This window comes from Hyla sarda, chromosome 8 (genome assembly GCF_029499605.1).
Source record: "Hyla sarda isolate aHylSar1 chromosome 8, aHylSar1.hap1, whole genome shotgun sequence".
Lineage (NCBI taxonomy): Eukaryota > Metazoa > Chordata > Amphibia > Anura > Hylidae > Hyla > Hyla sarda.
The window spans coordinates 115609177-115634438 of record NC_079196.1 but is presented as its reverse complement, the minus strand read 5'-3'; the positions used below and the strand labels follow the sequence as shown (position 1 = coordinate 115634438).

Below are 25262 nucleotides of genomic sequence, written 5' to 3'. Positions count from 1 at the left end.
CACACATCACTTGGGTATCCATGGTAACTACCACAACATGGTCATCTGCAGTTTACATCTAGCCCGTGGCATTGAATGGCATTTTAAAAGTGCTAAGGGTCCTGGTGCAATAATCCTCCCATGAGGATCAGCCTCAACGGCTTTGTAGATTGCACTCATGTCAGCAACTCCATATACATTTTTTTTTCTTCATGCTTCTTTCTTCATCCTTTTTTCTTTCTGTCATTCAGACTTTCATTCATTCGATCTCTCTCACTCACTTGCTTTAACTCATTTGTTCTCACTCACTCACTCACTCACTCACTCAATCACTCACTCACTCATTCACTCTCACTCACTCTCACTCTCTCACTCACTCGCTCACTAAGTCAGTCTCTCTCTCTCTCTCTCTTTTTCTTTTTATATATATTTTTTTCCGTCTTCTTCTTCTTCTTCTTCTTCTTCAGACCCTGTCATAGCACTAATGCCTTTCCAATACCACCAGCAGATGGAGACACTCCATTGCAACATTGGTTGTGAGCAGCAGTTTCTAAAAACAAATGCCTCATGGCGGATTTCCCATCCATCAATGGATGGTAAATTTTGTTTTTATCATTCACTGACCACAGAAACCAATGCATGGTCAAGCAACAGCAATGACACACCCTTGTGTATAGGCATGAGACCCTCATGTCATTTAACAGGATTCAGCACCACCCACAAGACAGCTACCTGTCATGTCATGTCAAACCTGCACAGGTGTGCTAGATTATTATTATTTAGTTTTATTTTATTTTTTTACACCAATCAGTGTGCAAACATGGTCATTAAAACGCTAAATGAATAGACGTTCATAAACCAGTCAGTGCAACTCATCATTTTGGTCTCCAATTCTCAAACTCAAATTCTCACCCACGGAGGATTAAATGAGAATCTTTCTTGTTTAACACTGGAATGGGGTGGTGCACTGTTCACTACCCGAAGATACTGCCACATCGGGTCAATGCATAGGGCGACAGAAGCAAGCTTCCAAATCAGCTCCCTTTCTCAAAAATCCATTTAATTTATGGTCCCCAGATAGGGAACGTATGTATCAGTATGTGCTCACAAGTCACCCAAGTGCAAGTATTCACACAAAAAAAAAACGTGCCTCAGGATGCGATCTGTCGCAAGATCCTTTCTTTTTTTACACTTGATCTAAGCCAAAAGGCCTAGAGGGGATAACCGGGAAAGGGGTGGACCCAACCATGTCCCCTTCATGAGCACTCACATTACTCATAGGAATGGAAGGAAGGCTGGCAGCCAACCAGCCTCCCATACACTTTCTGGGTGGGTGGCAGTCAGCCACCCATACATACATACAGCACAGGCTAAACCCACATCATCACTTAAAAAAAGGACAGGCGACCATTGCACTCTGATGGAGCATTTAGCAATGCAATCCATAGCCTGGCTTTTGCCTGAACCCCCATCACTCCTCCTCTTGCATATAAGACAATATTTCAGATCTGCATATGAAAACAACACGCCTACCTTTGTTGCACATAGCTGCCTGCCTGTCTCTAGTTACCCCACTGGCTGTAGCTGCGTCCCTTCCGACATGGAATAACACCAACTGTAACGATAAACTGAAAATTAACAGTATAAACCTGCATCATTTTGGACTCTGGTATTTGCTGAATCCGGGTGACCTGACAATCGATGGTGGTGCCGCTGGTGATTCTGGCCTTCTTGGAATCTGTTGGGCCTATGTGTTAGCTCACACATCACTTGGGTATCCATGGTAACTACCACAACATGGTCATCTGCAGTTTACATCTAGCCCGTGGCATTGAATGGCATTTTAAAAGTGCTAAGGGTCCTGGTGCAATAATCCTCCCATGAGGATCAGCCTCAACGGCTTTGTAGATTGCACTCATGTCAGCAACTCCATATACATTTTTTTTTCTTCATGCTTCTTTCTTCATCCTTTTTTCTTTCTGTCATTCAGACTTTCATTCATTCGATCTCTCTCACTCACTTGCTTTAACTCATTTGTTCTCACTCACTCACTCACTCACTCACTCAATCACTCACTCACTCATTCACTCTCACTCACTCTCACTCTCTCACTCACTCGCTCACTAAGTCAGTCTCTCTCTCTCTCTCTTTTTCTTTTTATATATATTTTTTTCCGTCTTCTTCTTCTTCTTCTTCTTCTTCTTCTTCAGACCCTGTCATAGCACTAATGCCTTTCCAATACCACCAGCAGATGGAGACACTCCATCGCAACATTGGTTGTGAGCAGCAGTTTCTAAAAACAAATGCCTCATGGCGGATTTCCCATCCATCAATGGATGGTAAATTTTGTTTTTATCATTCACTGACCACAGAAAGCAATGCATGGTCAAGCAACAGCAATGACACACCCTTGTGTATAGGCATGAGACCCTCATGTCATTTAACAGGATTCAGCACCACCCACAAGACAGCTACCTGTCATGTCATGTCAAACCTGCACAGGTGTGCTAGATTATTATTATTTAGTTTTATTTTATTTTTTTACACCAATCAGTGTGCAAACATGGTCATTAAAACGCTAAATGAATAGACGTTCATAAACCAGTCAGTGCAACTCATCATTTTGGTCTCCAATTCTCAAACTCAAATTCTCACCCACGGAGGATTAAATGAGAATCTTTCTTGTTTAACACTGGAATGGGGTGGTGCACTGTTCACTACCCGAAGATACTGCCACATCGGGTCAATGCATAGGGCGACAGAAGCAAGCTTCCAAATCAGCTCCCTTTCTCAAAAATCCATTTAATTTATGGTCCCCAGATAGGGAACGTATGTATCAGTATGTGCTCACAAGTCACCCAAGTGCAAGTATTCACACAAAAAAAAAACGTGCCTCAGGATGCGATCTGTCGCAAGATCCTTTCTTTTTTTACACTTGATCTAAGCCAAAAGGCCTAGAGGGGATAACCGGGAAAGGGGTGGACCCAACCATGTCCCCTTCATGAGCACTCACATTACTCATAGGAATGGAAGGAAGGCTGGCAGCCAACCAGCCTCCCATACACTTTCTGGGTGGGTGGCAGTCAGCCACCCATACATACATACAGCACAGGCTAAACCCACATCATCACTTAAAAAAAGGACAGGCGACCATTGCACTCTGATGGAGCATTTAGCAATGCAATCCATAGCCTGGCTTTTGCCTGAACCCCCATCACTCCTCCTCTTGCATATAAGACAATATTTCAGATCTGCATATGAAAACAACACGCCTACCTTTGTTGCACATAGCTGCCTGCCTGTCTCTAGTTACCCCACTGGCTGTAGCTGCGTCCCTTCCGACATGGAATAACACCAACTGTAACGATAAACTGAAAATTAACAGTATAAACCTGCATCATTTTGGACTCTGGTATTTGCTGAATCCGGGTGACCTGACAATCGATGGTGGTGCCGCTGGTGATTCTGGCCTTCTTGGAATCTGTTGGGCCTATGTGTTAGCTCACACATCACTTGGGTATCCATGGTAACTACCACAACATGGTCATCTGCAGTTTACATCTAGCCCGTGGCATTGAATGGCATTTTAAAAGTGCTAAGGGTCCTGGTGCAATAATCCTCCCATGAGGATCAGCCTCAACGGCTTTGTAGATTGCACTCATGTCAGCAACTCCATATACATTTTTTTTTCTTCATGCTTCTTTCTTCATCCTTTTTTCTTTCTGTCATTCAGACTTTCATTCATTCGATCTCTCTCACTCACTTGCTTTAACTCATTTGTTCTCACTCACTCACTCACTCAATCACTCACTCACTCATTCACTCTCACTCACTCTCACTCTCTCACTCACTCGCTCACTAAGTCAGTCTCTCTCTCTCTCTCTCTTTTTCTTTTTATATATATTTTTTTCCGTCTTCTTCTTCTTCTTCTTCAGACCCTGTCATAGCACTAATGCCTTTCCAATACCACCAGCAGATGGAGACACTCCATTGCAACATTGGTTGTGAGCAGCAGTTTCTAAAAACAAATGCCTCATGGCGGATTTCCCATCCATCAATGGATGGTAAATTTTGTTTTTATCATTCACTGACCACAGAAACCAATGCATGGTCAAGCAACAGCAATGACACACCCTTGTGTATAGGCATGAGACCCTCATGTCATTTAACAGGATTCAGCACCACCCACAAGACAGCTACCTGTCATGTCATGTCAAACCTGCACAGGTGTGCTAGATTATTATTATTTAGTTTTATTTTATTTTTTTACACCAATCAGTGTGCAAACATGGTCATTAAAACGCTAAATGAATAGACGTTCATAAACCAGTCAGTGCAACTCATCATTTTGGTCTCCAATTCTCAAACTCAAATTCTCACCCACGGAGGATTAAATGAGAATCTTTCTTGTTTAACACTGGAATGGGGTGGTGCACTGTTCACTACCCGAAGATACTGCCACATCGGGTCAATGCATAGGGCGACAGAAGCAAGCTTCCAAATCAGCTCCCTTTCTCAAAAATCCATTTAATTTATGGTCCCCAGATAGGGAACGTATGTATCAGTATGTGCTCACAAGTCACCCAAGTGCAAGTATTCACACAAAAAAAAAACGTGCCTCAGGATGCGATCTGTCGCAAGATCCTTTCTTTTTTTACACTTGATCTAAGCCAAAAGGCCTAGAGGGGATAACCGGGAAAGGGGTGGACCCAACCATGTCCCCTTCATGAGCACTCACATTACTCATAGGAATGGAAGGAAGGCTGGCAGCCAACCAGCCTCCCATACACTTTCTGGGTGGGTGGCAGTCAGCCACCCATACATACATACAGCACAGGCTAAACCCACATCATCACTTAAAAAAAGGACAGGCGACCATTGCACTCTGATGGAGCATTTAGCAATGCAATCCATAGCCTGGCTTTTGCCTGAACCCCCATCACTCCTCCTCTTGCATATAAGACAATATTTCAGATCTGCATATGAAAACAACACGCCTACCTTTGTTGCACATAGCTGCCTGCCTGTCTCTAGTTACCCCACTGGCTGTAGCTGCGTCCCTTCCGACATGGAATAACACCAACTGTAACGATAAACTGAAAATTAACAGTATAAACCTGCATCATTTTGGACTCTGGTATTTGCTGAATCCGGGTGACCTGACAATCGATGGTGGTGCCGCTGGTGATTCTGGCCTTCTTGGAATCTGTTGGGCCTATGTGTTAGCTCACACATCACTTGGGTATCCATGGTAACTACCACAACATGGTCATCTGCAGTTTACATCTAGCCCGTGGCATTGAATGGCATTTTAAAAGTGCTAAGGGTCCTGGTGCAATAATCCTCCCATGAGGATCAGCCTCAACGGCTTTGTAGATTGCACTCATGTCAGCAACTCCATATACATTTTTTTTTCTTCATGCTTCTTTCTTCATCCTTTTTTCTTTCTGTCATTCAGACTTTCATTCATTCGATCTCTCTCACTCACTTGCTTTAACTCATTTGTTCTCACTCACTCACTCACTCAATCACTCACTCACTCATTCACTCTCACTCACTCTCACTCTCTCACTCACTCGCTCACTAAGTCAGTCTCTCTCTCTCTCTCTCTTTTTCTTTTTATATATATTTTTTTCCGTCTTCTTCTTCTTCTTCTTCTTCTTCTTCTTCTTCTTCTTCAGACCCTGTCATAGCACTAATGCCTTTCCAATACCACCAGCAGATGGAGACACTCCATTGCAACATTGGTTGTGAGCAGCAGTTTCTAAAAACAAATGCCTCATGGCGGATTTCCCATCCATCAATGGATGGTAAATTTTGTTTTTATCATTCACTGACCACAGAAACCAATGCATGGTCAAGCAACAGCAATGACACACCCTTGTGTATAGGCATGAGACCCTCATGTCATTTAACAGGATTCAGCACCACCCACAAGACAGCTACCTGTCATGTCATTTCAAACCTGCACAGGTGTGCTAGATTATTATTATTTAGTTTTATTTTATTTTTTTACACCAATCAGTGTGCAAACATGGTCATTAAAACGCTAAATGAATAGACGTTCATAAACCAGTCAGTGCAACTCATCATTTTGGTCTCCAATTCTCAAACTCAAATTCTCACCCACGGAGGATTAAATGAGAATCTTTCTTGTTTAACACTGGAATGGGGTGGTGCACTGTTCACTACCCGAAGATACTGCCACATCGGGTCAATGCATAGGGCGACAGAAGCAAGCTTCCAAATCAGCTCCCTTTCTCAAAAATCCATTTAATTTATGGTCCCCAGATAGGGAACGTATGTATCAGTATGTGCTCACAAGTCACCCAAGTGCAAGTATTCACACAAAAAAAAACGTGCCTCAGGATGCGATCTGTCGCAAGATCCTTTCTTTTTTTACACTTGATCTAAGCCAAAAGGCCTAGAGGGGATAACCGGGAAAGGGGTGGACCCAACCATGTCCCCTTCATGAGCACTCACATTACTCATAGGAATGGAAGGAAGGCTGGCAGCCAACCAGCCTCCCATACACTTTCTGGGTGGGTGGCAGTCAGCCACCCATACATACATACAGCACAGGCTAAACCCACATCATCACTTAAAAAAAGGACAGGCGACCATTGCACTCTGATGGAGCATTTAGCAATGCAATCCATAGCCTGGCTTTTGCCTGAACCCCCATCACTCCTCCTCTTGCATATAAGACAATATTTCAGATCTGCATATGAAAACAACACACCTACCTTTGTTGCACATAGCTGCCTGCCTGTCTCTAGTTACCCCACTGGCTGTAGCTGCGTCCCTTCCGACATGGAATAACACCAACTGTAACGATAAACTGAAAATTAACAGTATAAACCTGCATCATTTTGGACTCTGGTATTTGCTGAATCCGGGTGACCTGACAATCGATGGTGGTGCCGCTGGTGATTCTGGCCTTCTTGGAATCTGTTGGGCCTATGTGTTAGCTCACACATCACTTGGGTATCCATGGTAACTACCACAACATGGTCATCTGCAGTTTACATCTAGCCCGTGGCATTGAATGGCATTTTAAAAGTGCTAAGGGTCCTGGTGCAATAATCCTCCCATGAGGATCAGCCTCAACGGCTTTGTAGATTGCACTCATGTCAGCAACTCCATATACATTTTTTTTTCTTCATGCTTCTTTCTTCATCCTTTTTTCTTTCTGTCATTCAGACTTTCATTCATTCGATCTCTCTCACTCACTTGCTTTAACTCATTTGTTCTCACTCACTCACTCACTCACTCAATCACTCACTCACTCATTCACTCTCACTCACTCTCACTCTCTCACTCACTCGCTCACTAAGTCAGTCTCTCTCTCTCTCTCTCTTTTTCTTTTTATATATATTTTTTTCCGTCTTCTTCTTCTTCTTCTTCTTCTTCAGACCCTGTCATAGCACTAATGCCTTTCCAATACCACCAGCAGATGGAGACACTCCATTGCAACATTGGTTGTGAGCAGCAGTTTCTAAAAACAAATGCCTCATGGCGGATTTCCCATCCATCAATGGATGGTAAATTTTGTTTTTATCATTCACTGACCACAGAAACCAATGCATGGTCAAGCAACAGCAATGACACACCCTTGTGTATAGGCATGAGACCCTCATGTCATTTAACAGGATTCAGCACCACCCACAAGACAGCTACCTGTCATGTCATGTCAAACCTGCACAGGTGTGCTAGATTATTATTATTTAGTTTTATTTTATTTTTTTACACCAATCAGTGTGCAAACATGGTCATTAAAACGCTAAATGAATAGACGTTCATAAACCAGTCAGTGCAACTCATCATTTTGGTCTCCAATTCTCAAACTCAAATTCTCACCCACGGAGGATTAAATGAGAATCTTTCTTGTTTAACACTGGAATGGGGTGGTGCACTGTTCACTACCCGAAGATACTGCCACATCGGGTCAATGCATAGGGCGACAGAAGCAAGCTTCCAAATCAGCTCCCTTTCTCAAAAATCCATTTAATTTATGGTCCCCAGATAGGGAACGTATGTATCAGTATGTGCTCACAAGTCACCCAAGTGCAAGTATTCACACAAAAAAAAACGTGCCTCAGGATGCGATCTGTCGCAAGATCCTTTCTTTTTTTACACTTGATCTAAGCCAAAAGGCCTAGAGGGGATAACCGGGAAAGGGGTGGACCCAACCATGTCCCCTTCATGAGCACTCACATTACTCATAGGAATGGAAGGAAGGCTGGCAGCCAACCAGCCTCCCATACACTTTCTGGGTGGGTGGCAGTCAGCCACCCATACATACATACAGCACAGGCTAAACCCACATCATCACTTAAAAAAAGGACAGGCGACCATTGCACTCTGATGGAGCATTTAGCAATGCAATCCATAGCCTGGCTTTTGCCTGAACCCCCATCACTCCTCCTCTTGCATATAAGACAATATTTCAGATCTGCATATGAAAACAACACGCCTACCTTTGTTGCACATAGCTGCCTGCCTGTCTCTAGTTACCCCACTGGCTGTAGCTGCGTCCCTTCCGACATGGAATAACACCAACTGTAACGATAAACTGAAAATTAACAGTATAAACTTGCATCATTTTGGACTCTGGTATTTGCTGAATCCGGGTGACCTGACAATCGATGGTGGTGCCGCTGGTGATTCTGGCCTTCTTGGAATCTGTTGGGCCTATGTGTTAGCTCACACATCACTTGGGTATCCATGGTAACTACCACAACATGGTCATCTGCAGTTTACATCTAGCCCGTGGCATTGAATGGCATTTTAAAAGAGCTAAGGGTCCTGGTGCAATAATCCTCCCATGAGGATCAGCCTCAACGGCTTTGTAGATTGCACTCATGTCAGCAACTCCATATACATTTTTTTTTCTTCATGCTTCTTTCTTCATCCTTTTTTCTTTCTGTCATTCAGACTTTCATTCATTCGATCTCTCTCACTCACTTGCTTTAACTCATTTGTTCTCACTCACTCACTCACTCAATCACTCACTCACTCATTCACTCTCACTCACTCTCACTCTCTCACTCACTCACTCACTAAGTCAGTCTCTCTCTCTCTCTCTCTTTTTCTTTTTATATATATTTTTTTCCGTCTTCTTCTTCTTCTTCTTCTTCTTCAGACCCTGTCATAGCACTAATGCCTTTCCAATACCACCAGCAGATGGAGACACTCCATTGCAACATTGGTTGTGAGCAGCAGTTTCTAAAAACAAATGCCTCATGGCGGATTTCCCATCCATCAATGGATGGTAAATTTTGTTTTTATCATTCACTGACCACAGAAACCAATGCATGGTCAAGCAACAGCAATGACACACCCTTGTGTATAGGCATGAGACCCTCATGTCATTTAACAGGATTCAGCACCACCCACAAGACAGCTACCTGTCATGTCATGTCAAACCTGCACAGGTGTGCTAGATTATTATTATTTAGTTTTATTTTATTTTTTTACACCAATCAGTGTGCAAACATGGTCATTAAAACGCTAAATGAATAGACGTTCATAAACCAGTCAGTGCAACTCATCATTTTGGTCTCCAATTCTCAAACTCAAATTCTCACCCACGGAGGATTAAATGAGAATCTTTCTTGTTTAACACTGGAATGGGGTGGTGCACTGTTCACTACCCGAAGATACTGCCACATCGGGTCAATGCATAGGGCGACAGAAGCAAGCTTCCAAATCAGCTCCCTTTCTCAAAAATCCATTTAATTTATGGTCCCCAGATAGGGAACGTATGTATCAGTATGTGCTCACAAGTCACCCAAGTGCAAGTATTCACACAAAAAAAAACGTGCCTCAGGATGCGATCTGTCGCAAGATCCTTTCTTTTTTTACACTTGATCTAAGCCAAAAGGCCTAGAGGGGATAACCGGGAAAGGGGTGGACCCAACCATGTCCCCTTCATGAGCACTCACATTACTCATAGGAATGGAAGGAAGGCTGGCAGCCAACCAGCCTCCCATACACTTTCTGGGTGGGTGGCAGTCAGCCACCCATACATACATACAGCACAGGCTAAACCCACATCATCACTTAAAAAAAGGACAGGCGACCATTGCACTCTGATGGAGCATTTAGCAATGCAATCCATAGCCTGGCTTTTGCCTGAACCCCCATCACTCCTCCTCTTGCATATAAGACAATATTTCAGATCTGCATATGAAAACAACACACCTACCTTTGTTGCACATAGCTGCCTGCCTGTCTCTAGTTACCCCACTGGCTGTAGCTGCGTCCCTTCCGACATGGAATAACACCAACTGTAACGATAAACTGAAAATTAACAGTATAAACCTGCATCATTTTGGACTCTGGTATTTGCTGAATCCGGGTGACCTGACAATCGATGGTGGTGCCGCTGGTGATTCTGGCCTTCTTGGAATCTGTTGGGCCTATGTGTTAGCTCACACATCACTTGGGTATCCATGGTAACTACCACAACATGGTCATCTGCAGTTTACATCTAGCCCGTGGCATTGAATGGCATTTTAAAAGTGCTAAGGGTCCTGGTGCAATAATCCTCCCATGAGGATCAGCCTCAACGGCTTTGTAGATTGCACTCATGTCAGCAACTCCATATACATTTTTTTTTCTTCATGCTTCTTTCTTCATCCTTTTTTCTTTCTGTCATTCAGACTTTCATTCATTCGATCTCTCTCACTCACTTGCTTTAACTCATTTGTTCTCACTCACTCACTCACTCAATCACTCACTCACTCATTCACTCTCACTCACTCTCACTCTCTCACTCACTCGCTCACTAAGTCAGTCTCTCTCTCTCTCTCTCTTTTTCTTTTTATATATATTTTTTTCCGTCTTCTTCTTCTTCTTCTTCTTCTTCAGACCCTGTCATAGCACTAATGCCTTTCCAATACCACCAGCAGATGGAGACACTCCATTGCAACATTGGTTGTGAGCAGCAGTTTCTAAAAACAAATGCCTCATGGCGGATTTCCCATCCATCAATGGATGGTAAATTTTGTTTTTATCATTCACTGACCACAGAAACCAATGCATGGTCAAGCAACAGCAATGACACACCCTTGTGTATAGGCATGAGACCCTCATGTCATTTAACAGGATTCAGCACCACCCACAAGACAGCTACCTGTCATGTCATGTCAAACCTGCACAGGTGTGCTAGATTATTATTATTTAGTTTTATTTTATTTTTTTACACCAATCAGTGTGCAAACATGGTCATTAAAACGCTAAATGAATAGACGTTCATAAACCAGTCAGTGCAACTCATCATTTTGGTCTCCAATTCTCAAACTCAAATTCTCACCCACGGAGGATTAAATGAGAATCTTTCTTGTTTAACACTGGAATGGGGTGGTGCACTGTTCACTACCCGAAGATACTGCCACATCGGGTCAATGCATAGGGCGACAGAAGCAAGCTTCCAAATCAGCTCCCTTTCTCAAAAATCCATTTAATTTATGGTCCCCAGATAGGGAACGTATGTATCAGTATGTGCTCACAAGTCACCCAAGTGCAAGTATTCACACAAAAAAAACGTGCCTCAGGATGCGATCTGTCGCAAGATCCTTTCTTTTTTTACACTTGATCTAAGCCAAAAGGCCTAGAGGGGATAACCGGGAAAGGGGTGGACCCAACCATGTCCCCTTCATGAGCACTCACATTACTCATAGGAATGGAAGGAAGGCTGGCAGCCAACCAGCCTCCCATACACTTTCTGGGTGGGTGGCAGTCAGCCACCCATACATACATACAGCACAGGCTAAACCCACATCATCACTTAAAAAAAGGACAGGCGACCATTGCACTCTGATGGAGCATTTAGCAATGCAATCCATAGCCTGGCTTTTGCCTGAACCCCCATCACTCCTCCTCTTGCATATAAGACAATATTTCAGATCTGCATATGAAAACAACACGCCTACCTTTGTTGCACATAGCTGCCTGCCTGTCTCTAGTTACCCCACTGGCTGTAGCTGCGTCCCTTCCGACATGGAATAACACCAACTGTAACGATAAACTGAAAATTAACAGTATAAACCTGCATCATTTTGGACTCTGGTATTTGCTGAATCCGGGTGACCTGACAATCGATGGTGGTGCCGCTGGTGATTCTGGCCTTCTTGGAATCTGTTGGGCCTATGTGTTAGCTCACACATCACTTGGGTATCCATGGTAACTACCACAACATGGTCATCTGCAGTTTACATCTAGCCCGTGGCATTGAATGGCATTTTAAAAGTGCTAAGGGTCCTGGTGCAATAATCCTCCCATGAGGATCAGCCTCAACGGCTTTGTAGATTGCACTCATGTCAGCAACTCCATATACATTTTTTTTTCTTCATGCTTCTTTCTTCATCCTTTTTTCTTTCTGTCATTCAGACTTTCATTCATTCGATCTCTCTCACTCACTTGCTTTAACTCATTTGTTCTCACTCACTCACTCAATAACTCACTCACTCATTCACTCTCACTCACTCTCACTCTCTCACTCACTCGCTCACTAAGTCAGTCTCTCTCTCTCTCTCTCTCTTTTTCTTTTTATATATAATTTTTTTCCGTCTTCTTCTTCTTCTTCTTCAGACCCTGTCATAGCACTAATGCCTTTCCAATACCACCAGCAGATGGAGACACTCCATTGCAACATTGGTTGTGAGCAGCAGTTTCTAAAAACAAATGCCTCATGGCGGATTTCCCATCCATCAATGGATGGTAAATTTTGTTTTTATCATTCACTGACCACAGAAACCAATGCATGGTCAAGCAACAGCAATGACACACCCTTGTGTATAGGCATGAGACCCTCATGTCATTTAACAGGATTCAGCACCACCCACAAGACAGCTACCTGTCATGTCATGTCAAACCTGCACAGGTGTGCTAGATTATTATTATTTAGTTTTATTTTATTTTTTTACACCAATCAGTGTGCAAACATGGTCATTAAAACGCTAAATGAATAGACGTTCATAAACCAGTCAGTGCAACTCATCATTTTGGTCTCCAATTCTCAAACTCAAATTCTCACCCACGGAGGATTAAATGAGAATCTTTCTTGTTTAACACTGGAATGGGGTGGTGCACTGTTCACTACCCGAAGATACTGCCACATCGGGTCAATGCATAGGGCGACAGAAGCAAGCTTCCAAATCAGCTCCCTTTCTCAAAAATCCATTTAATTTATGGTCCCCAGATAGGGAACGTATGTATCAGTATGTGCTCACAAGTCACCCAAGTGCAAGTATTCACACAAAAAAAAAACGTGCCTCAGGATGCGATCTGTCGCAAGATCCTTTCTTTTTTTACACTTGATCTAAGCCAAAAGGCCTAGAGGGGATAACCGGGAAAGGGGTGGACCCAACCATGTCCCCTTCATGAGCACTCACATTACTCATAGGAATGGAAGGAAGGCTGGCAGCCAACCAGCCTCCCATACACTTTCTGGGTGGGTGGCAGTCAGCCACCCATACATACATACAGCACAGGCTAAACCCACATCATCACTTAAAAAAAGGACAGGCGACCATTGCACTCTGATGGAGCATTTAGCAATGCAATCCATAGCCTGGCTTTTGCCTGAACCCCCATCACTCCTCCTCTTGCATATAAGACAATATTTCAGATCTGCATATGAAAACAACACGCCTACCTTTGTTGCACATAGCTGCCTGCCTGTCTCTAGTTACCCCACTGGCTGTAGCTGCGTCCCTTCCGACATGGAATAACACCAACTGTAACGATAAACTGAAAATTAACAGTATAAACCTGCATCATTTTGGACTCTGGTATTTGCTGAATCCGGGTGACCTGACAATCGATGGTGGTGCCGCTGGTGATTCTGGCCTTCTTGGAATCTGTTGGGCCTATGTGTTAGCTCACACATCACTTGGGTATCCATGGTAACTACCACAACATGGTCATCTGCAGTTTACATCTAGCCCGTGGCATTGAATGGCATTTTAAAAGTGCTAAGGGTCCTGGTGCAATAATCCTCCCATGAGGATCAGCCTCAACGGCTTTGTAGATTGCACTCATGTCAGCAACTCCATATACATTTTTTTTTCTTCATGCTTCTTTCTTCATCCTTTTTTCTTTCTGTCATTCAGACTTTCATTCATTCGATCTCTCTCACTCACTTGCTTTAACTCATTTGTTCTCACTCACTCACTCACTCACTCAATCACTCACTCACTCATTCACTCTCACTCACTCTCACTCTCTCACTCACTCGCTCACTAAGTCAGTCTCTCTCTCTCTCTCTCTTTTTCTTTTTATATATATTTTTTTCCGTCTTCTTCTTCTTCTTCTTCAGACCCTGTCATAGCACTAATGCCTTTCCAATACCACCAGCAGATGGAGACACTCCATTGCAACATTGGTTGTGAGCAGCAGTTTCTAAAAACAAATGCCTCATGGCGGATTTCCCATCCATCAATGGATGGTAAATTTTGTTTTTATCATTCACTGACCACAGAAACCAATGCATGGTCAAGCAACAGCAATGACACACCCTTGTGTATAGGCATGAGACCCTCATGTCATTTAACAGGATTCAGCACCACCCACAAGACAGCTACCTGTCATGTCATGTCAAACCTGCACAGGTGTGCTAGATTATTATTATTTAGTTTTATTTTATTTTTTTACACCAATCAGTGTGCAAACATGGTCATTAAAACGCTAAATGAATAGACGTTCATAAACCAGTCAGTGCAACTCATCATTTTGGTCTCCAATTCTCAAACTCAAATTCTCACCCACGGAGGATTAAATGAGAATCTTTCTTGTTTAACACTGGAATGGGGTGGTGCACTGTTCACTACCCGAAGATACTGCCACATCGGGTCAATGCACAGGGCGACAGAAGCAAGCTTCCAAATCAGCTCCCTTTCTCAAAAATCCATTTAATTTATGGTCCCCAGATAGGGAACGTATGTATCAGTATGTGCTCACAAGTCACCCAAGTGCAAGTATTCACACAAAAAAAAACGTGCCTCAGGATGCGATCTGTCGCAAGATCCTTTCTTTTTTTACACTTGATCTAAGCCAAAAGGCCTAGAGGGGATAACCGGGAAAGGGGTGGACCCAACCATGTCCCCTTCATGAGCACTCACATTACTCATAGGAATGGAAGGAAGGCTGGCAGCCAACCAGCCTCCCATACACTTTCTGGGTGGGTGGCAGTCAGCCACCCATACATACATACAGCACAGGCTAAACCCACATCATCACTTAAAAAAAGGACAGGCGACCATTGCACTCTGATGGAGCATTTAGCAATGCAATCCATAGCCTGGCTTTTGCCTGAACCCCCATCACTCCTCCTCTTGCATATAAGACAATATTTCAGATCTGCATATGAAAACAACACGCCTACCTTTGTTGCACATAGCTGCCTGCCTGTCTCTAGTTACCCCACTGGCTGTAGCTGCGTCCCTTCCGACATGGAATAACACCAACTGTAACGATAAACTGAAAATTAACAGTATAAACTTGCATCATTTTGGACTCTGGTATTTGCTGAATCCGGGTGACCTGACAATCGATGGTGGTGCCGCTGGTGATTCTGGCCTTCTTGGAATCTGTTGGGCCTATGTGTTAGCTCACACATCACTTGGGTATCCATGGTAACTACCACAACATGGTCATCTGCAGTTTACATCTAGCCCGTGGCATTGAATGGCATTTTAAAAGTGCTAAGGGTCCTGGTGCAATAATCCTCCCATGAGGATCAGCCTCAACGGCTTTGTAGATTGCACTCATGTCAGCAACTCCATATACATTTTTTTTTCTTCATGCTTCTTTCTTCATCCTTTTTTCTTTCTGTCATTCAGACTTTCATTCATTCGATCTCTCTCACTCACTTGCTTTAACTCATTTGTTCTCACTCACTCACTCACTCACTCAATCACTCACTCACTCATTCACTCTCACTCACTCTCACTCTCTCACTCACTCACTCACTAAGTCAGTCTCTCTCTCTCTCTCTCTTTTTCTTTTTATATATATTTTTTTCCGTCTTCTTCTTCTTCTTCTTCAGACCCTGTCATAGCACTAATGCCTTTCCAATACCACCAGCAGATGGAGACACTCCATTGCAACATTGGTTGTGAGCAGCAGTTTCTAAAAACAAATGCCTCATGGCGGATTTCCCATCCATCAATGGATGGTAAATTTTGTTTTTATCATTCACTGACCACAGAAACCAATGCATGGTCAAGCAACAGCAATGACACACCCTTGTGTATAGGCATGAGACCCTCATGTCATTTAACAGGATTCAGCACCACCCACAAGACAGCTACCTGTCATGTCATGTCAAACCTGCACAGGTGTGCTAGATTATTATTATTTAGTTTTATTTTATTTTTTTACACCAATCAGTGTGCAAACATGGTCATTAAAACGCTAAATGAATAGACGTTCATAAACCAGTCAGTGCAACTCATCATTTTGGTCTCCAATTCTCAAACTCAAATTCTCACCCACGGAGGATTAAATGAGAATCTTTCTTGTTTAACACTGGAATGGGGTGGTGCACTGTTCACTACCCGAAGATACTGCCACATCGGGTCAATGCATAGGGCGACAGAAGCAAGCTTCCAAATCAGCTCCCTTTCTCAAAAATCCATTTAATTTATGGTCCCCAGATAGGGAACGTATGTATCAGTATGTGCTCACAAGTCACCCAAGTGCAAGTATTCACACAAAAAAAAACGTGCCTCAGGATGCGATCTGTCGCAAGATCCTTTCTTTTTTTACACTTGATCTAAGCCAAAAGGCCTAGAGGGGATAACCGGGAAAGGGGTGGACCCAACCATGTCCCCTTCATGAGCACTCACATTACTCATAGGAATGGAAGGAAGGCTGGCAGCCAACCAGCCTCCCATACACTTTCTGGGTGGGTGGCAGTCAGCCACCCATACATACATACAGCACAGGCTAAACCCACATCATCACTTAAAAAAAGGACAGGCGACCATTGCACTCTGATGGAGCATTTAGCAATGCAATCCATAGCCTGGCTTTTGCCTGAACCCCCATCACTCCTCCTCTTGCATATAAGACAATATTTCAGATCTGCATATGAAAACAACACGCCTACCTTTGTTGCACATAGCTGCCTGCCTGTCTCTAGTTACCCCACTGGCTGTAGCTGCGTCCCTTCCGACATGGAATAACACCAACTGTAACGATAAACTGAAAATTAACAGTATAAACCTGCATCATTTTGGACTCTGGTATTTGCTGAATCCGGGTGACCTGACAATCGATGGTGGTGCCGCTGGTGATTCTGGCCTTCTTGGAATCTGTTGGGCCTATGTGTTAGCTCACACATCACTTGGGTATCCATGGTAACTACCACAACATGGTCATCTGCAGTTTACATCTAGCCCGTGGCATTGAATGGCATTTTAAAAGTGCTAAGGGTCCTGGTGCAATAATCCTCCCATGAGGATCAGCCTCAACGGCTTTGTAGATTGCACTCATGTCAGCAACTCCATATACATTTTTTTTTCTTCATGCTTCTTTCTTCATCCTTTTTTCTTTCTGTCATTCAGACTTTCATTCATTCGATCTCTCTCACTCACTTGCTTTAACTCATTTGTTCTCACTCACTCACTCACTCACTCAATCACTCACTCACTCATTCACTCTCACTCACTCTCACTCTCTCACTCACTCGCTCACTAAGTCAGTCTCTCTCTCTCTCTCTCTTTTTCTTTTTATATATATTTTTTTCCGTCTTCTTCTTCTTCTTCTTCTTCTTCAGACCCTGTCATAGCACTAATGCCTTTCCAATACCACCAGCAGATGGAGACACTCCATTGCAACATTGGTTGTGAGCAGCAGTTTCTAAAAACAAATGCCTCATGGCGGATTTCCCATCCATCAATGGATGGTAAATTTTGTTTTTATCATTCACTGACCACAGAAACCAATGCATGGTCAAGCAACAGCAATGACACACCCTTGTGTATAGGCATGAGACCCTCATGTCATTTAACAGGATTCAGCACCACCCACAAGACAGCTACCTGTCATGTCATGTCAAACCTGCACAGGTGTGCTAGATTATTATTATTTAGTTTTATTTTATTTTTTTACACCAATCAGTGTGCAAACATGGTCATTAAAACGCTAAATGAATAGACGTTCATAAACCAGTCAGTGCAACTCATCATTTTGGTCTCCAATTCTCAAACTCAAATTCTCACCCACGGAGGATTAAATGACAATCTTTCTTGTTTAACACTGGAATGGGGTGGTGCACTGTTCACTACCCGAAGATACTGCCACATCGGGTCAATGCATAGGGCGACAGAAGCAAGCTTCCAAATCAGCTCCCTTTCTCAAAAATCCATTTAATTTATGGTCCCCAGATAGGGGAACGTATGTATCAGTATGTGCTCACAAGTCACCCAAGTGCAAGTATTCACACAAAAAAAAAACGTGCCTCAGGATGCGATCTGTCGCAAGATCCTTTCTTTTTTTACACTTGATCTAAGCCAAAAGGCCTAGAGGGGATAACCGTGAAAGGGGTGGACCCAACCATGTCCCCTTCATGAGCACTCACATTACTCATAGGAATGGAAGGAAGGCTGGCAGCCAACCAGACTCCCATACACTTTCTGGGTGGGTGGCAGTCAGCCACCCATACATACATACAGCACAGGCTAAACCCACATCATCACTTAAAAAAAGGACAGGCGACCATTGCACTCTGATGGAGCATTTAGCAATGCAATCCATAGCCTGGCTTTTGCCTGAACCCCCATCACTCCTCCTCTTGCATATAAGACAATATTTCAGATCTGCATATGAAAACAACACGCCTACCTTTATTGCACATAGCTGCCTGCCTGTCTCTAGTTACCCCACTGGCTGTAGCTGCGTCCCTTCCGACATGGAATAACACCAACTGTAACGATAAACTGAAAATTAACAGTATAAACCTGCATCATTTTGGACTCTGGTATTTGCTGAATCCGGGTGACCTGACAATCGATGGTGGTGCCGCTGGTGATTCTGGCCTTCTTGGAATCTGTTGGGCCTATGTGTTAGCTCACACATCACTTGGGTATCCATGGTAACTACCACAACATGGTCATCTGCAGTTTACATCTAGCCCGTGGCATTGAATGGCATTTTAAAAGTGCTAAGGGTCCTGGTGCAATAATCCTCCCATGAGGATCAGCCTCAACGGCTTTGTAGATTGCACTCATGTCAGCAACTCCATATACATTTTTTTTTCTTCATGCTTCTTTCTTCATCCTTTTTTCTTTCTGTCATTCAGACTTTCATTCATTCGATCTCTCTCACTCACTTGCTTTAACTCATTTGTTTCTCACTCACTCACTCACTCAATCACTCACTCACTCATTCACTCTCACTCACTCTCACTCTCTCACTCACTCGCTCACTAAGTCAGTCTCTCTCTCTCTCTTTTTCTTTTTATATATATTTTTTTCCGTCTTCTTCTTCTTCTTCTTCAGACCCTGTCATAGCACTAATGCCTTTCCAATACCACCAGCAGATGGAGACACTCCATTGCAACATTGGTTGTGAGCAGCAGTTTCTAAAAACAAATGCCTCATGGCGGATTTCCCATCCATCAATGGATGGTAAATTTTGTTTTTATCATTCACTGACCACAGAAACCAATGCATGGTCAAGCAACAGCAATGACACACCCTTGTGTATAGGCATGAGACCCTCATGTCATTTAACAGGATTCAGCACCACCCACAAGACAGCTACCTGTCATGTCATGTCAAACCTGCACAGGTGTGCTAGATTATTATTATTTAGTTTTATTTTATTTTTTTACACCAATCAGTGTGCAAACATGGTCATTAAAACGCTAAATGAATAGACGTTCATAAACCAGTCAGTGCAACTCATCATTTTGGTCTCCAATTCTCAAACTCAAATTCTCACCCACGAGGATTAAATGAGAATCTTTCTTGTTTAACACTGGAATGGGGTGGTGCACTGTTCACTACCCGAAGATACTGCCACATCGGGTCAATGCATAGGGCGACAGAAGCAAGCTTCCAAATCAGCTCCCTTTCTCAAAAATCCATTTAATTTATGGTCCCCCAGATAGGGAACGTATGTATCAGTATGTGCTCACAAGTCACCCAAGTGCAAGTATTCACACAAAAAAAAAACGTGCCTCAGGATGCGATCTGTCGCAAGATCCTTTCTTTTTTTACACTTGATCTAAGCCAAAAGGCCTAGAGGGGATAACCGGAAAGGGGTGGACCCAACCATGTCCCCCTTCATGAGCACTCACATTACTCATAGGAATGGAAGGAAGGCTGACAGCCAACCAGCCTCCCATACACTTTCTGGGTGGGTGGCAGTCAGCCACCCATACATACATACAGCACAGGCTAAACCCACATCATCACTTAAAAAAAGGACAGGCGACCATTGCACTCTGATGGAGCATTTAGCAATGCAATCCATAGCCTGGCTTTTGCCTGAACCCCCCATCACTCCTCCTCTTGCATATAAGACAATATTTCAGATCTGCATATGAAAACAACACGCCTACCTTTGTTGCACATAGCTGCCTGCCTGTCTCTAGTTACCCCACTGGCTGTAGCTGCGTCCCTTCCGACATGGAATAACACCAACTGTAACGATAAACTGAAAATTAACAGTATAAACCTGCATCATTTTGGACTCTGGTATTTGCTGAATCCGGGTGACCTGACAATCGATGTGGTGCCGCTGGTGATTCTGGCCTTCTTGGAATCTGTTGGGCCTATGTGTTAGCTCACACATCACTTGGGTATCCATGGTAACTACCACAACATGGTCATCTGCAGTTTACATCTAGCCCGTGGCATTGAATGGCATTTTAAAAGTGCTAAGGGTCCTGGTGCAATAATCCTCCCATGAGGATCAGCCTCAACGGCTTTGTAGATTGCACTCATGTCAGCAACTCCATATACATTTTTTTTTCTTCATGCTTCTTTCTTCATCCTTTTTTCTTTCTGTCATTCAGACTTTCATTCATTCGATCTCTCTCACTCACTTGCTTTAACTCATTTGTTCTCACTCACTCACTCACTCAATCACTCACTCACTCATTCACTCTCACTCACTCTCACTCTCTCACTCACTCACTCACTAAGTCAGTCTCTCTCTCTCTCTCTCTTTTTCTTTTTATATATATTTTTTTCCGTCTTCTTCTTCTTCTTCTTCTTCTTCAGACCCTGTCATAGCACTAATGCCTTTCCAATACCACCAGCAGATGGAGACACTCCATTGCAACATTGGTTGTGAGCAGCAGTTTCTAAAAACAAATGCCTCATGGCGGATTTCCCATCCATCAATGGATGGTAAATTTTGTTTTTATCATTCACTGACCACAGAAACCAATGCATGGTCAAGCAACAGCAATGACACACCCTTGTGTATAGGCATGAGACCCTCATGTCATTTAACAGGATTCAGCACCACCCACAAGACAGCTACCTGTCATGTCATGTCAAACCTGCACAGGTGTGCTAGATTATTATTATTTAGTTTTATTTTATTTTTTTACACCAATCAGTGTGCAAACATGGTCATTAAAACGCTAAATGAATAGACGTTCATAAACCAGTCAGTGCAACTCATCATTTTGGTCTCCAATTCTCAAACTCAAATTCTCACCCACGGAGGATTAAATGAGAATCTTTCTTGTTTAACACTGGAATGGGGTGGTGCACTGTTCACTACCCGAAGATACTGCCACATCGGGTCAATGCATAGGGCGACAGAAGCAAGCTTCCAAATCAGCTCCCTTTCTCAAAAATCCATTTAATTTATGGTCCCCAGATAGGGAACGTATGTATCTGTATGTGCTCACAAGTCACCCAAGTGCAAGTATTCACACAAAAAAAAACGTGCCTCAGGATGCGATCTGTCGCAAGATCCTTTCTTTTTTTACACTTGATCTAAGCCAAAAGGCCTAGAGGGGATAACCGGGAAAGGGGTGGACCCAACCATGTCCCCTTCATGAGCACTCACATTACTCATAGGAATGGAAGGAAGGCTGGCAGCCAACCAGCCTCCCATACACTTTCTGGGTGGGTGGCAGTCAGCCACCCATACATACATACAGCACAGGCTAAACCCACATCATCACTTAAAAAAAGGACAGGCGACCATTGCACTCTGATGGAGCATTTAGCAATGCAATCCATAGCCTGGCTTTTGCCTGAACCCCCATCACTCCTCCTCTTGCATATAAGACAATATTTCAGATCTGCATATGAAAACAACACACCTACCTTTGTTGCACATAGCTGCCTGCCTGTCTCTAGTTACCCCACTGGCTGTAGCTGCGTCCCTTCCGACATGGAATAACACCAACTGTAACGATAAACTGAAAATTAACAGTATAAACCTGCATCATTTTGGACTCTGGTATTTGCTGAATCCGGGTGACCTGACAATCGATGGTGGTGCCGCTGGTGATTCTGGCCTTCTTGGAATCTGTTGGGCCTATGTGTTAGCTCACACATCACTTGGGTATCCATGGTAACTACCACAACATGGTCATCTGCAGTTTACATCTAGCCCGTGGCATTGAATGGCATTTTAAAAGTGCTAAGGGTCCTGGTGCAATAATCCTCCCATGAGGATCAGCCTCAACGGCTTTGTAGATTGCACTCATGTCAGCAACTCCATATACATTTTTTTTTCTTCATGCTTCTTTCTTCATCCTTTTTTCTTTCTGTCATTCAGACTTTCATTCATTCGATCTCTCTCACTCACTTGCTTTAACTCATTTGTTCTCACTCACTCACTCACTCACTCAATCACTCACTCACTCATTCACTCTCACTCACTCTCACTCTCTCACTCACTCGCTCACTAAGTCAGTCTCTCTCTCTCTCTCTCTTTTTCTTTTTATATATATTTTTTTCCGTCTTCTTCTTCTTCTTCTTCAGACCCTGTCATAGCACTAATGCCTTTCCAATACCACCAGCAGATGGAGACACTCCATTGCAACATTGGTTGTGAGCAGCAGTTTCTAAAAACAAATGCCTCATGGCGGATTTCCCATCCATCAATGGATGGTAAATTTTGTTTTTATCATTCACTGACCACAGAAACCAATGCATGGTCAAGCAACAGCAATGACACACCCTTGTGTATAGGCATGAGACCCTCATGTCATTTAACAGGATTCAGCACCACCCACAAGACAGCTACCTGTCATGTCATGTCAAACCTGCACAGGTGTGCTAGATTATTATTATTTAGTTTTATTTTATTTTTTTACACCAATCAGTGTGCAAACATGGTCATTAAAACGCTAAATGAATAGACGTTCATAAACCAGTCAGTGCAACTCATCATTTTGGTCTCCAATTCTCAAACTCAAATTCTCACCCACGGAGGATTAAATGAGAATCTTTCTTGTTTAACACTGGAATGGGGTGGTGCACTGTTCACTACCCGAAGATACTGCCACATCGGGTCAATGCATAGGGCGACAGAAGCAAGCTTCCAAATCAGCTCCCTTTCTCAAAAATCCATTTAATTTATGGTCCCCAGATAGGGAACGTATGTATCAGTATGTGCTCACAAGTCACCCAAGTGCAAGTATTCACACAAAAAAAAACGTGCCTCAGGATGCGATCTGTCGCAAGATCCTTTCTTTTTTTACACTTGATCTAAGCCAAAAGGCCTAGAGGGGATAACCGGGAAAGGGGTGGACCCAACCATGTCCCCTTCATGAGCACTCACATTACTCATAGGAATGGAAGGAAGGCTGGCAGCCAACCAGCCTCCCATACACTTTCTGGGTGGGTGGCAGTCAGCCACCCATACATACATACATACAGCACAGGCTAAACCCACATCATCACTTAAAAAAAGGACAGGCGACCATTGCACTCTGATGGAGCATTTAGCAATGCAATCCATAGCCTGGCTTTTGCCTGAACCCCCATCACTCCTCCTCTTGCATATAAGACAATATTTCAGATCTGCATATGAAAACAACACGCCTACCTTTGTTGCACATAGCTGCCTGCCTGTCTCTAGTTACCCCACTGGCTGTAGCTGCGTCCCTTCCGACATGGAATAACACCAACTGTAACGATAAACTGAAAATTAACAGTATAAACCTGCATCATTTTGGACTCTGGTATTTGCTGAATCCGGGTGACCTGACAATCGATGGTGGTGCCGCTGGTGATTCTGGCCTTCTTGGAATCTGTTGGGCCTATGTGTTAGCTCACACATCACTTGGGTATCCATGGTAACTACCACAACATGGTCATCTGCAGTTTACATCTAGCCCGTGGCATTGAATGGCATTTTAAAAGTGCTAAGGGTCCTGGTGCAATAATCCTCCCATGAGGATCAGCCTCAACGGCTTTGTAGATTGCACTCATGTCAGCAACTCCATATACATTTTTTTTTCTTCATGCTTCTTTCTTCATCCTTTTTTCTTTCTGTCATTCAGACTTTCATTCATTCGATCTCTCTCACTCACTTGCTTTAACTCATTTGTTCTCACTCACTCACTCACTCACTCAATCACTCACTCACTCATTCACTCTCACTCACTCTCACTCTCTCACTCACTCGCTCACTAAGTCAGTCTCTCTCTCTCTCTCTCTTTTTCTTTTTATATATATTTTTTTCCGTCTTCTTCTTCTTCTTCTTCTTCAGACCCTGTCATAGCACTAATGCCTTTCCAATACCACCAGCAGATGGAGACACTCCATTGCAACATTGGTTGTGAGCAGCAGTTTCTAAAAACAAATGCCTCATGGCGGATTTCCCATCCATCAATGGATGGTAAATTTTGTTTTTATCATTCACTGACCACAGAAACCAATGCATGGTCAAGCAACAGCAATGACACACCCTTGTGTATAGGCATGAGACCCTCATGTCATTTAACAGGATTCAGCACCACCCACAAGACAGCTACCTGTCATGTCATGTCAAACCTGCACAGGTGTGCTAGATTATTATTATTTAGTTTTATTTTATTTTTTTACACCAATCAGTGTGCAAACATGGTCATTAAAACGCTAAATGAATAGACGTTCATAAACCAGTCAGTGCAACTCATCATTTTGGTCTCCAATTCTCAAACTCAAATTCTCACCCACGGAGGATTAAATGAGAATCTTTCTTGTTTAACACTGGAATGGGGTGGTGCACTGTTCACTACCCGAAGATACTGCCACATCGGGTCAATGCATAGGGTGACAGAAGCAAGCTTCCAAATCAGCTCCCTT

The 25262-nt window shown here is 43.3% G+C and overlaps 14 pseudogenes; all 14 read right to left on the bottom strand.

Moving 5' to 3' along the window:
• Positions 1-936: 936 nt before the first annotated feature.
• LOC130288053 (U2 spliceosomal RNA) lies at positions 937-1201 on the bottom strand (annotated as a pseudogene).
• A 1478-nt stretch (positions 1202-2679) lies between these two features.
• LOC130288052 (U2 spliceosomal RNA) lies at positions 2680-2944 on the bottom strand (annotated as a pseudogene).
• A 1460-nt stretch (positions 2945-4404) lies between these two features.
• LOC130288051 (U2 spliceosomal RNA) lies at positions 4405-4669 on the bottom strand (annotated as a pseudogene).
• Positions 4670-6150: 1481 nt separating this feature from the next.
• On the bottom strand, positions 6151-6414 carry LOC130286790 (U2 spliceosomal RNA; annotated as a pseudogene).
• Positions 6415-7884: 1470 nt separating this feature from the next.
• On the bottom strand, positions 7885-8148 carry LOC130286789 (U2 spliceosomal RNA; annotated as a pseudogene).
• A 1466-nt stretch (positions 8149-9614) lies between these two features.
• LOC130286788 (U2 spliceosomal RNA) lies at positions 9615-9878 on the bottom strand (annotated as a pseudogene).
• A 1466-nt stretch (positions 9879-11344) lies between these two features.
• LOC130288804 (U2 spliceosomal RNA) lies at positions 11345-11607 on the bottom strand (annotated as a pseudogene).
• A 1459-nt stretch (positions 11608-13066) lies between these two features.
• LOC130288050 (U2 spliceosomal RNA) lies at positions 13067-13331 on the bottom strand (annotated as a pseudogene).
• Positions 13332-14795: 1464 nt separating this feature from the next.
• Positions 14796-15059, bottom strand: LOC130289145 (U2 spliceosomal RNA; annotated as a pseudogene).
• A 1464-nt stretch (positions 15060-16523) lies between these two features.
• On the bottom strand, positions 16524-16787 carry LOC130286787 (U2 spliceosomal RNA; annotated as a pseudogene).
• A 1470-nt stretch (positions 16788-18257) lies between these two features.
• On the bottom strand, positions 18258-18523 carry LOC130289319 (U2 spliceosomal RNA; annotated as a pseudogene).
• Positions 18524-19979: 1456 nt separating this feature from the next.
• LOC130289401 (U2 spliceosomal RNA) lies at positions 19980-20245 on the bottom strand (annotated as a pseudogene).
• A 1466-nt stretch (positions 20246-21711) lies between these two features.
• LOC130287714 (U2 spliceosomal RNA) lies at positions 21712-21975 on the bottom strand (annotated as a pseudogene).
• Positions 21976-23439: 1464 nt separating this feature from the next.
• Positions 23440-23703, bottom strand: LOC130286786 (U2 spliceosomal RNA; annotated as a pseudogene).
• Between the last annotated feature and the right edge of the window lie 1559 nt (positions 23704-25262).